General features: G+C 44.3%; 1 long non-coding RNA gene across 1 annotated transcript; it reads right to left on the reverse strand.

Annotated features, from left to right (window-relative positions):
- Positions 1 to 7,649: 7,649 nt before the first annotated feature.
- Positions 7,650 to 11,697, reverse strand: LOC124873281. Its single transcript, XR_007039492.1, has 3 exons — positions 11,512 to 11,697; positions 8,509 to 8,719; positions 7,650 to 7,930 (listed from the first exon to the last, which is right to left on the reverse strand). It is a non-coding gene; the product is annotated as an uncharacterized LOC124873281 (long non-coding RNA).
- Between the last annotated feature and the right edge of the window lie 1,351 nt (positions 11,698 to 13,048).

A 13,048-nucleotide genomic window follows, 5' to 3' on the forward strand; every position in this document is an offset into this window, starting at 1 on the left:
CCAGAGTTACCATGGGCCCTTTGGCTGCTTTTTTTTGCATAATACTATCCACTACTTGATTCCTTACCCTTCTGGTCTGTACATTGGTCTTCATAATGCTGGCTGTTTACTAATAATCTCTAACAAACCCCTAACATCTTCAAAGAATAGCTGGATTTATACTGACATTATATTACACACAGATGGACTGTATTCGCTAATTAGGTGACATCTGCAGCAGTTGGTTCCTCTGGATATGAGTAAAGAGGACTTAAAACAAAAATGCATGACACACAATCACACAAGAAATTATATATTTATCTATTCATCTGACAGGATGCTATTTGCTGCTATTTTTGTTTTGTTTTTTTGTGCTATTCACTATGGGAAATGTACTAATATAATGATCGATCACCTCCATTTGCAAACATGCATTTTACTGAGGGTTAGTGGAGAATTGGCCAAAGTAAAACTACATCCAACTGTGCAAAAAGCCCAAAATAGCATTGCAAAATAAATACAATAAAATATTTTTTTAAATGCTACTAATTTATGGATTCTACTTGTGATCAACTCCAAACAGTACAAATGCAAATGATGGATGTATAAACACACGTTTTTTTGGTGTTTTTTAAAAATGTCTAAATTCAATGAAAATATTGTTTAAAAAGACTTTGCTCAGTTTAATGTAGAGTACTTTATATTTAGCCACTGAAAAATTATCTGGGGTTTTTTTTGGTTTTTTTTGGACCAATCTTTATTTTCTACCAGAACAGATCAACTGTCTGTTGATATCCAGCCTAAATGTTTTCAGTCTACATATGTCTGTTAAATTATACCATCCTTTTCACAAATCACATAAAATTTACATCATGGCATCTTCAACACCATACTTTCTGCAACATTTTGGTTCAAAGTTTGCATGATAAATCTGCTTTGAAATATTTGAATCTTCCCTCATGATGTGCCAGTGGATGCTCATTAAAATAATACGATTTTAACTCAAACTACACAACACTATCTATTATCATGTCTGTTAATTGTCTTTTTACTTTTCTTTGTCTCAACTATATTTCCATTCCTCAGAAAACTTGTGATCCCATTGTTTACCAAACTCTCTGCTGAAAATGGCATCTCAAATGAATGTCTTACCAGAAACCAATATACACAATTGCAAAAAGCTGGAAAAGACAGAAGGGTAAATCTGGATTTATATCTTTTATATCTTTTTTTTATGGCTTCATATGTTATATTTTACTTTTTTGTTTGCATTGAATTATTAGTGATTCCTGACTCTTTTCACGCCATTATTTTGTATTTCAGAACAGGATTGACAATGAAATCTTTTGGTGGCAAACATGTAGTTGAATAGAGTAATGAGTTGCCTGTGGCTTTTGAAGATCCCGGATTTTGTTTGTGGATCAACTAATCCTGGTTGTACCAAAAGTATTGTTTTACACAATAACATTATTATTATTACTATTATTATATGTCAAATAATAAATTTGGGTTAATTTATCTCAAATTCAACTCCTCAGCGATAACTTAAACGCTTTAATCAGTATTGTTGATAATTACAAGGCTCGAGATCAGCAGACACAATTCCTCCTTAAATTAGCCTTTCTCGTGTTTGCACACCAATCATTTACTGAAAACTTTGTCCCAACATCTACATCAAGTTCTTAAATTACATTCTTGGGCGCCCCCTTCTGGTTTTCAAAGCACTTCTCTTTTTTTTTTTCTTGGAAAAATATTTTATGCTGCAGGAACACTCAGGACTCAGTCCAATAAGGGCCTTGATCCTAGCTGTCACCAGTTCAGCAACGGTAATGAGGAGATGTTATTAAATCATAGGTTTTGGAGCCAATGTGCTCCACAGTAAGTCCAGTTAATGTTCACTGAGTTTTTCTTCAGTGTGTTAAATGCTCACATGCAAATCCACTGGATAGAAAACCCACATGTTGCTTTAGAAGGCTCAGGGAAGTTAAGACCGTCTCTTCCTTTCACATTATTTTATTTTATTTTTACTTAAGGGCATGTGCTGATTTTAATCTATGAGTTATATATTAATTCCTTAATGTCCCTCATAGTGCATTTGGTATAATCATGAATTATGTTTGTCACATTCTTGGAAATCACAGCATTTCATTGGAACTATTTAGTGTTTGTTTCACTCTGAGAACCACTTTTATTTAAAGCATGTGAAATATCCTTTTTATGCAAAACACAATAAATACATTAAGAATGAATTATTGAAACCCATTTACACTTAACTTGAGCAGGATGTCAGTTTGCAAACAAAAACTATAGTAAGAATAATGTTATTTTCTCTGTAAGATTGCCTTAAATGATATACCAGTAATGTAGATGTGCCCTAAAGGATGTGAAAGTATGATGCCAGTAAACCCAGTAAGTAACCCAGTAACTATGACATCACCCTAGTCAGTGTCTGATTATTTCCTGCTGATTACAACCTGCCTGAGCCAAATCCAAAACATAAATAACCTTCCGCTATAACCACCTCCACCTGTTTATAAACAAAAATAAAGGTCTGAATATTCTCCTGCCTGCCACATCAGATCAAGCTTCATGGCTTCAGCTTGCCGAGCTGCGTGAAATCTATTTCCTCTCTATTCAAAGAGGGATGCTCAACAAAATCTATCTACACGCAAAACATTTGGAAGAAAAACATATCTAAAAAGAACTAATTCAAGGTCTATTTGTTCTATTTTGTTTTCTTCTGATTTTGCTTGTTAGGCCCCATTTTTTCCCCAGTGAGAGTTTCTCCAACGCTCCCAGAACTGATCCGGACTGTGCCTCCTGAGACACAGTAGCCTGTTGTCTGGCCTGGGGGGGCTGAAGGAGAGCTGTTATGAGAAGGCAGGGAACATGTTATGGTAACCTGGGTGGTAAAAGCCTGAACATATTTGGGAAAATGCCCCTTTATACCCTCTTTGACCCTCCCATTTTCTTTCTCAAAATCTCTAACATCCCTGCTGAAGTTCTTCCAGAGCCTTTCATTCTTTACTGGCCGGTCTGAAACTCCCCGTCTGACTTTATTCTAATGTGATCAGATTTATTTCTGAGGTTTGGGGTGGAGGTAGGGAAGAGTATTAAATTTCATGTTTTTATTGTTAGATGTTCAGCAATTTAATGGTATCTAACATAAATGCTTTTAAGTGCAACATCTGCATTAACCAAGACAGACAGATTAGGTCATACATGGCCTAGTTGTTGGTTAAAAAAAATATATATTTGCTTTAGATATTTGATATAGATAGAAATAACTGCAAATTATTGCTTTTATCCAATCTGCCTTTGACCATAAGAATAAAAACAAAAAAAAGCATTTCAGTTCCACTATCAAGTATTTATGATGATTTATCTGTTTTGGCAGTCAGTTACAATTTAATCTAACATATAGGTCTTGTGTATATATTGTACCTCCTTTAATAAGTTCTCTGTATTTTTACTTCACACATGTTTGCCATATTTAGTACTTAGAGTAGGTATTTACCCAGTAAGAGAATTAAAGGTCAAATTGCAAAAAGTAAACGTTTCAGAGGAATCTAATATCTATAAACATTATCAAGAACAACAGTCATGTAATCCACCATAGTTTCAAGAAACACAGCCAGCATCATAAGTCAAACAAAGCATTATAATAAAATGAAGAGAATCTCTCTCAGACAGCATGTCATGGTTTAATGAAGTTGTCTATTCATATTCAGATCTGGATCCTTATTAAATGTTGAAAACATTTTAGAGGATATTACATAAATAAAATACAATTTAAAAAAATTAACAAGCAAAAGTTACCAACAACCTTTAAGCTCTACCATAACCATTTTCTGCCAGAGGTGGAGTTAATCATTTTGGTGTCCAGGGGGAATTAATGGAAAAGGGTCATCCACCTGTCAGTTTTTACTTAAACTATTTTTAGTCAGGTTATTTACCATGTACTCTTTCCTAAATGTTTTCTGAGTGATTTATTTTCAATTTGATCTTGGTTCACTTAATTGTGGGTGTTAATGTTTGCAGTTTGTGAGGTGTGGCTATTATATATAATATAGGGCATAATATTTATAAATAAATGTGATCTAAAAGGTATTAAAACTTGAAACCTTTATTTTTACTTATAGCAATCAAACAGCACTCAGGTTTGTAATTAATTCTTGACTGCTAGATCCTGTTTAACTTCTATGTAATAAATTGGCAGTTCCTGCATCATAGATTTGGTCAGAATAACCTCTAAGTCCATGCAAGTGGCAATACAAAGATCTTCAAAATATGACAGACAAACTCTTGATAAATGTTAGCTCTTTAAACTGTTTAATATAATGTTTTCAATCCACATTCCTTGATCATACAACTTCCCTTTATTCTGAAACACTAAAGTTGAACTAGTGAAGCAACTTTCTTTTTATCTGTTTATGTTTATTTTCCTTAATACGTAGAGAACAGATATTGGGCCTATTAATAACAGATTTGGTTCTTGGTCAGTTGGATTTTTCTTTAAAGCTCCAAATGTCATAATGGTATTTTTTCTTACAGAACCCTCATCAGGAAAAGCAGTTGCTAGCTTTACTAATTGAATCACAAGCTTCTTCCTACCGACGTTTTCTTGCAGTTCTTATTTAGGGTTTGCGTTCACAGTGCTTGTGCTAAAAACAGCTTTTATCTTTGCAAGTGATCCTAACATGCTTTTACTTTTCTCCCCATTTCTGCTTTTTTACAGAATTGCCAATGCAGTTTTACTTCACTTCAGTGCATGTTAACAATCTCGGCTGTATATTTGTTTCTGTGATCATTTGCAGGTTTTTTTTTTTTTTTGGAGAAACCCTTTTTTGATACTATATACACTGCTCAAAAAAATAAAGGGAACACTTAAACAACACAATATAACTCCAAGTAAATCAAACTTCTGTGAAATCAAACTGTCCGCTTAGGAAGCAACACTGATTGACAATCAATTTCAGATGCAGTTGTGCAAATGGAATAGACAACAGGGGAAAGTATTTGGTGATTAGCAAGACACACTCAATAAAGGAGTGGTTCTGTAGGTGGGGACCACAGACCACTTCTCCGTACCTATGCTTTCTGGCTGATATTTTGGTCACTTTTGAATGTTGGTGATGCTTTCACACTCGTGGTAGCATGAGACGGACTCTACAACCCACACAAGTGGCTCAGGTAGTGCAGCTCATCCAGGATGGCACATCAATGCGAGCTGTGGCAAGGTTGCTGTGTCTGTCAGCGTAGTGTCCAGAGCCTGGAGGCGCTACCAGGAGACAGGCCAGTACACCAGGAGACGTGGAGGAGGCCGTAGGAGGGCAACAACCCAACAGCAGGACTGCTACCTGTCTTTGTGCAAGGAGGAACAGGAGGAGCACTGCCAGAGCCCTGCAAAATGACCTCCAGCAGGCTACAAATGTGCATGTGTCTGCACAAACGGTTAGAAACCTACTCCATGAGGATGGTAAGAGGGCCCGATGTCTACAAATAGGGGTTGTGCTCACAGCCCAACATCGTGCAGGACGCTTGGCATTCGCCAGAGAACACCAGGATTGGCAAATTAGCCACTGGCACCCTGTGCTCTTCACAGATGAAAGCAGGTTCACACTGAGCACATGTGACAGACGTGACACAGTCTGGAGACACGGTGGAGAGCGATCTGCTGCCTGCAACATCCTTCAGCATGACCGGTTTGGCAGTGGGTCAGTAATGGTTTGGGGTGGCATTTTTTTGGAGGGCCACATGGCCCTCCATGTGCTCGCCAGAGGTAGCCTCACTGACATTAGGTACCGAGATGAGATTCTCAGACCCCTTGTGAGACCATATGCTGCTGCGGTTGACCCTGGTTCCTCCTAATGCAGGATAATGCTAGACCTCATGTGGCTGGAGTGTGTCAGCAGTTCCTGCAAGATGAAGACATTGAACCTATGGACTGGCCCGCCCGTTCCCCAGACCTGAATCCGATTGAGCACATCTGGGTCATCATGTCTCGCTCCATCCACCAACGTCACGTTGCACTACAGACTGTCCAGGAGTTGGCGGATGGAAGGAGGAGATCCCTCAGGAGACCATCCGCCGTCTCATCAGGAGCATGCCCAGGCGTTGTAGGGAGGTCATACAGGCACGTGGAGGCCACACACAATACTGAGCCTCATTTTGACTTGTTTTAAGGACATTACATCAAAGTCGGATCAGCCTGTAGTGTGTTTTTCCACTTTAATTTTGTGTGTGACTCCAAATCCAGGCCTCCATTGGTTAATACATTTGATTGCCATTGATGATTTTTGTGTGATTTTGTTGTCAGCACATTCAGCTTTGTACAAACAAAACATTCAATGAGAATATTTCATTCATTCAGATCCAGGATGTGTTATGAGTTTTCCCTTTATTTTTTTTGAGCAGTGTATTTAACGCATTTAACACAAGTTCAGCAAGTAAAAAATGCACACTCTGAGATTAATGGTAGTAATTGCCCTCTAAATCAAATAATCGGTTGTGCCACCCTGGGTAGCAACAGTTGCCATCAACAGTTTGTGATAACTGGCTAGGAGTCTTTTACATAGCAGAGGATGAATTTTGGCCAACTTTTTTATTTTTCTGGATAAGAGTTGATGATTCCATCAATAACGAGTCCATGTCTTGTAGGAGAAAAGTAGCCCCAGACCATAACGTTTTACTGTTGGTACAATGCTATTTTTCTGAAATGCTGTGTTAGTTTCATGATGTAAGGGGAGGCACACCCTTGAAATTGTTTCACTTTTGTCAATATAGTTTTCCCAAAAGTCTTGGGAATCTTTAAGATGTTTTTGACAAATGTAAGTTGGGCCTTTGTGTTCTGGGTTCTTTAGTGACCTACTGGATGAGTTGTTGATCCACTCCAGGAGTAATTTTGGTAGGCCAGCCACTGGGGATAACCGTTCTCACTGTGGTTCACTGCAGACCCAAACCCTTTGAAATGGCTTTGTAAGGTTTTACAGAATGACAGATGTCAATAACATGTTTACTCATGGGTTCATAAATATCTTTACATAGTGGTATGAGGTGTTGGTTTATGAGATTTTTACCCCACTTCACCTTGTCATACAGCTTTGATTTAACTGGTTCAATTATTGTACAGGTCAGGCAGTAAATCAGGCCTGGGTGTGGCTTGTGTAATTGAACTCAGCTTCCCAAAAAGTGTGATAAATCACAAGTAAATTGTGATTTAACAAGAAGGATGCTTACCTTTTACATGGGGCCGAGTTGGCTTAAACAGCTTTTTTCACCTAGTAAATGAAATCACAAATTGAAAGCTGCTTTTTCAGCCAAGTCAGGTTATCTTTGGATATTGTTTTTGATGACTGTAAAGTGAAACTGAGGCAAAAAAAAAGGGAAAGAGAGAACCTATACGAGCTACCGGTGTCAATTTGTTTGCAATAGATCTGACCCACATACAGAGAACACTCCGGAGAACAGAATAAGTACAGGATGTTTATTGTGACAAAGATAATCAGGAACATAATGGGTGATTCTCCAACTGTATGGGAAGAACACTGGTGAAAAATAGGGAACTGAATAATATCAAACTAAGAACAAGGAATTAATGCAAACAAGAGAACAGCTTACTAAATAGGTGTGGTCAGGTCGCCAGGGAAAGAGGCATTCAGGATCCAGGTTTGTAGAAGGTTCTTTTGGTGCTGTTCAGTGTGAGCTCGGAGCAAAACAGGAATGAGTTCGGTGTGCAGATCCTTACGTTGGAGGGTGGACAGGCTACGCTTTGCGGCTAGGTCCAGGAAGCGAAGGTAGCAGGAAACTGCCAGCTAGATGCGAATCCAAATGAAGACAGTAGATAGGAAATGAAATCCTCAGAACGTAGATAACCTTGATCATCCAGAATGACGTCCGGACACGTAGTCAGTATTCAGTGACATAAACCCAGGGTTCAGGTTTACTTAGCCTGCAAAGGAGCATAAACAAAGTTACACGAGGTCAAAGAACAAAGCATAGATTTAGTGTTTGGCTTGAGCTTGTTATCACTGTGGGCAAAACACTCTGGCGTTGAAGTGCTGGCAGCCTCCTGCTTAAGTACTCCTCAAAGTAATCAGTAGAATAAGTCGCACCTGTCACCCAGCACACCTGAGAACGAAAGTTACGTATGTAACTACGGTTCTATGAATCCCAGATGACCGCCAGAGGCGGTGCTTCAAGCACTGAATGATCATTCTTGCGCATGCGCAGGTCGAGAAATTAATAACATGGTCACATGTGACCTACCGGTGGCTCACGTGAGTCTATATAGTCACATGACACCGGGAGCCCGGTCCCGACAATCTTCTCGCGAGCACGCGGACACCGAGGGACCGAGCGCTCTGGCGGTCATCCGGGATTCATAGAACCGTAGTTACATACGTAACTTTCGTTCTATTTCATCCCTACTGACCGCCAGAGGCAGTGCTTCAAGCACTGGATGACGCATACCAACAGGGTCCCGAGGGATCCCACGGAGACCCCAAGGAACACAGCAACACCACTAACCTCAGCGGGACGCAGAAGGCGGTTGCTCCAGTATTCCCTGCAGGGGATGCGGCGTGGCGACGTTCACCCTGTAAAACCTGGCAAAGGTGCTTGGCGCTGTCCAGGAAGCAGCTTCACAAATGGCCTCCAGAGGCGCCCCGGTCATGGCAGCCCACGAGGTGGAGAGGCTCCTAGTGGAGTGACAGCGCACGCCGCTCGGCAGGGGCTGATCCTGCAAGGAGTAAGTCACAGAGATCATCTCCACAATCCAACGTGCCAACCGCTGTCTAGAAAGGGCCTGACCTTTCCGAGAGCCAGCATAACAAATGAAGAGACAGTCAGTCCGACGAATGGGTGCTGTGGAGCGGACATATGCCTCAAGCGCTCGGACAGGGCAAAGAAGCTCAGAGGGGGCACCAGGATTAAATCGGGAAAGCCGGAGCGGCAGCACACTGCCAGCCACTGCAGGCACCTTTGGCACAAAGGAAGCATTAGTCCACAGTGTAACACCGGAGCCATCTGGGTTCCACCGACAACATGGTTCAGACACAGACAGAGCATGCAATTCCCCCACCCGTTTGGCAGAAGCAATGGCCAACAGGAAGGCGGTTTTCAGGGAGAGCCACTTGAGATCCGCCCCTGTAATGGGCTCAAAGGTGGGGGACTGAAGAGCCGCAAGCACTAGCGACAAATCCCATGTAGGGGCCACAGGGCGCCTGAGCGGACACAAGCGCCTGGCACCCTTCAGGAACAGCGCGACATCCCCATGCCGGCCAACAGAGCAACCACCAAACCCAACATGCCAACGGGAAATGGCTGCTACATACACCTTCAAGGTGGAAGGGTATCGCCCTAGATCCAGCAACTCCTGGAGGAAGGACAGCAAATGGGAAACAGGACAGTGAATAGGGTCCAGTCCCTTACCACGGCACCAGCCGGCAAAGATCGCCCACTTAGCACCATATGCAGCCCGCGTGGACGGCGCCCATGCGCCAGTCATGGTCTGTCCAACCCTGCCCCCATAATGGGAGAAGGCAGAGCCTGCACATGTAGAGGCCAAAGCCAGAGTTTCTGGCGGTCCGGATCGGGGTGGAGAATCTGGCCTCCCATCTGGGAAAGGAGGTCTCTCCTGGAGGGGAGGCACATCGGCAAGCTGGAGCAGAGCCTGCGCAGCAGAGGAAACCAGGTCCTCCCTGGCCAAAAGGGGGCTACCAGCAGGAGCTCGTGCCTGTCCTGAAGAACCCTCAGAAGCGTCTGGGGGATCAGGGGAAACGGGGCAAAGGAGTAGAGAAGGGTCCGGGGCCACTCGTGCACCAGTGCGTTGCAGCCCAGAGGACTGGCTATGTCCATCAGGGAAAACCAGAGGGGACAGTGAACTGCATCTCTCAAGACAAACAGGTCCACCTCCGCCCTGCCGAAGGTGGCCCAAATGTGATCCACCACCTCCGGGTGAAGCCGCCACTCCCCCGGAAGTGGCACCTGCCGAGACAGAAAGTCCGCGGAGACATTCCGCGGACCTGGAATATAGGCTGCCCTGAGGCTGGCAAGGCGTGGCGTCGCCCAGACCAGGAGCCGCCGTGTTCTTGAGACCTGGGCTGTACGCTCCAAGGCCTCCAGCGCGGCGGAACCAAAGAGTTCCCCCGGAACCACAGGAAGAGCCCTCAGCGTTCTCCTGCAAGGCTCGGTCAGGGGCAATTGTGCCAGCCACACCTGGCGCCGAACATTGACCAATGTAGAGAGCGTGCGTCCAAGCTCACGTGTCATCAGGGCGAAGGCCTGCAGAGAGGCGTCCAACAAGCCCTGAGTTGACTGGTCCAAGAGAACCGACTCCAACGAAGAGGAGAGGCCCAACATCAGATGGGAGAGTGAGTTCCCCATGCGGCCCATCCGGGCACCTGAGTCGTAGGCCCTACACAGCAAATCGTCCGTGACACGACATTGCAGTCGTGGACAACGGGCTTTAGTCCTCAACGCCTCATCGGGAGGAATGATGAGGGAGGCAATGGCAGACTCAACAGGGGGCATGCAGCCCAACCCGAACTTGGGTGCCTCGTGCATGGCAGCCAGGGCCCTGCCATCCGCTGTCGGGCAGGAAAAGGCCCTTGTGTCTGTCCAGCAAGCATGCAGCTCCTGGACATATTCTGCTGAGGGAGGAACAACAAAGGCAGCCTCGGCATCACGGCACCTAAAGAAGGCGCTAGATGGAACAGGCTGGGCCAGGGGAACGTCCAGCTGCAAACGGCCCGGAGCCGTTTTAATAGCTGCAGACACCGGTTCCCCCGCACCTCCCAGGGAGGCACCGGAGCCCGAACCTGAGGTCCGGGAGCCCAATTCTGGAAAGGCCTCTCGAAAGAGGGTGCCCGAGGCCGCAACTGAAATAACATCATTCTCGCAATGCGAAGACCCGGCCTGTTCAGGAGGGGAAGGCTCACTGCAGTCACCATCCCCCCGGAGAGACTGAAGGAAGGCCTTCATCTGGGCCAGCTCCGTAGAAAGTTGGTCCATTCTAGAGGACAGTCCCGGGGGCCCTCGCCGCTTGGCTCTCCTCCCAGACGCCAAGGGCACATCCTCAGCAGACCATTTCGTGGAGGCCGCACCTTGTCCAAGCGGCAATGGATCCTGCTGGACAGAGACCGTCCAGTCAACAGGCTGTTCCACCGAGGACAGCCGGGCCAACCGCACCGCTAGGGGCAGAACGCTGCAATTAGAGCAGGCATGATCTGAAAGCGCCCCCCTGAGATGGTCAACACCAAGGCAGGGAGGGCACATGTCATGACCGTCCTCCGGCTGTAGGGGAGCCAAACAGGACGCACAACAAAGATTGTCCATGTACCTAGTGGACAGATGGGGTCGAACGGGCAGAAAAAACGCCGTCAAGACCCTGTCACAGCAACAAGCCGTAGGACTCAGCACGAGCAGAAAACGCCACTGGCGAGCCAAATCAAAGCGAGCAGCAATACTGCCGAAGAAAGTAAATAGACTCAGCACGAGCAGAAAACGCTACCGGCGAGCCGGATAACTTACCAGAAACCCTGGAAGAAAAGGCAGCTTGCACAGCCTCTGGAGGGCAGAACCATCCGCAGCTCCGATCACAACGATCACGAGGATCCCAGCAGCAAGCAATAAGAGGAATGAGGAACAAACAAACACAAATCAACACCTGCATTCATCAACCTGCGCGCGAGAAGAAAGAAGGGACTGGGCTCCCGGTGTCATGCGACTATATAGACTCACGTGAGCCACCGGTAGGTCACATGTGACCATGTTGTTATTAATTTCTCGACCTGCGCATGTGCAAGAATGATCATTCAGTGCTTGAAGCACCGCCTCTGGCGGTCAGTAGGGATGAAATAGAACTCTAGCACTGTCTGAAAACACTGAACACATGTTGCAAGCACAAAACACAAACACAACCCAGATCCTGACAACCAGTTTCTTTTTCATTGCACTTTGTGGGGCCTCTGGGAGCCCAGGGCCCCAGGCAATAGCCATGTTTGTGTCCACATCCTTAACTCTGTAAAAGAATTAGCTTGACTCTTTGAGTTATTGTTTTATGAAAGATGTAAGGGTAGTTTTTGTTTTATTTACAAAAAGAGTAAGGACATCATGCTTTTGCATATGGGATTTTGAAAGTAAACGAATGTGAATGAATGTGAACGGATGTGAACGGATGTCATGTTTGAAAAAAGGTGATACCTTCAGAAAGAGTTACACTTTGTTACAGGCAGATTATCTACTTGTTATAAATTAGGAGATCCAACTCAGTAATCTTTCATGGTCATAGATGTGTTTTTATCCGTTCACTGCATTATTCTTCTAGCAAGGCAAGCAATGTGTCAGCATTCACACTGAAAGGCTCTCTGTTCTCCTTAATTCCTGAGTTTTGTTCATCTGGATGCTTTTCCAAGCAAAGCCTGGCACAGGCCTGGATTTCCTGAACCCACATTCTCCAGGGAAAGAGAGCTACTGAAGATAAAGCAGCACTCAGAAGCAAAACAAACCCAAATATCAGAGGTTTATTTAAAATCCTCTTGCCTTATATTAACAGCAGCGCTACAGGGATAAAGATTAACCACGCTTGGGTCAGCGTTCCATAGCTATGATAAGTTTTCTAGGAATACATTTTTCAAATTTCAGTGGGACACATAATACTGACAGCAACTGGAGTCATATTTGGTCATTAAAACAGTCAGTTTCTACCACTTATTCCATGGTGGGTCACAGGGAAGCTGGTGCCTATCTCCAGCAGTCTATGAGCGAGAGGCAGGGTACACCCCAGACAGGTCGCCAGTCCATCGCAGGGCAACACACAAACAACCATGCACTGCACACACTCATTCATACACCTAAGGGCAATTTAGAGAGACCAATTAACCTAACAGGCATGTCTTTGGACTGTGGGAGGAAGCCAGAGTACCCAGTGAGAACCCATGCATGCACAGGGAGAACATGCAAACTCCATGCAGAAAGAGCCCTGGACAGGAATTGAACCCAGGACCTTCTTGCTGCAAGGCAACAGTGCTACCAACTGCACCACCGTGCAGCAGTCATTAAAACAAAT

The sequence above is a fragment of the Girardinichthys multiradiatus genome, chromosome 9 (genome assembly GCF_021462225.1).
Source record: "Girardinichthys multiradiatus isolate DD_20200921_A chromosome 9, DD_fGirMul_XY1, whole genome shotgun sequence".
Taxonomy (NCBI): Eukaryota; Metazoa; Chordata; class Actinopteri; order Cyprinodontiformes; family Goodeidae; genus Girardinichthys; species Girardinichthys multiradiatus.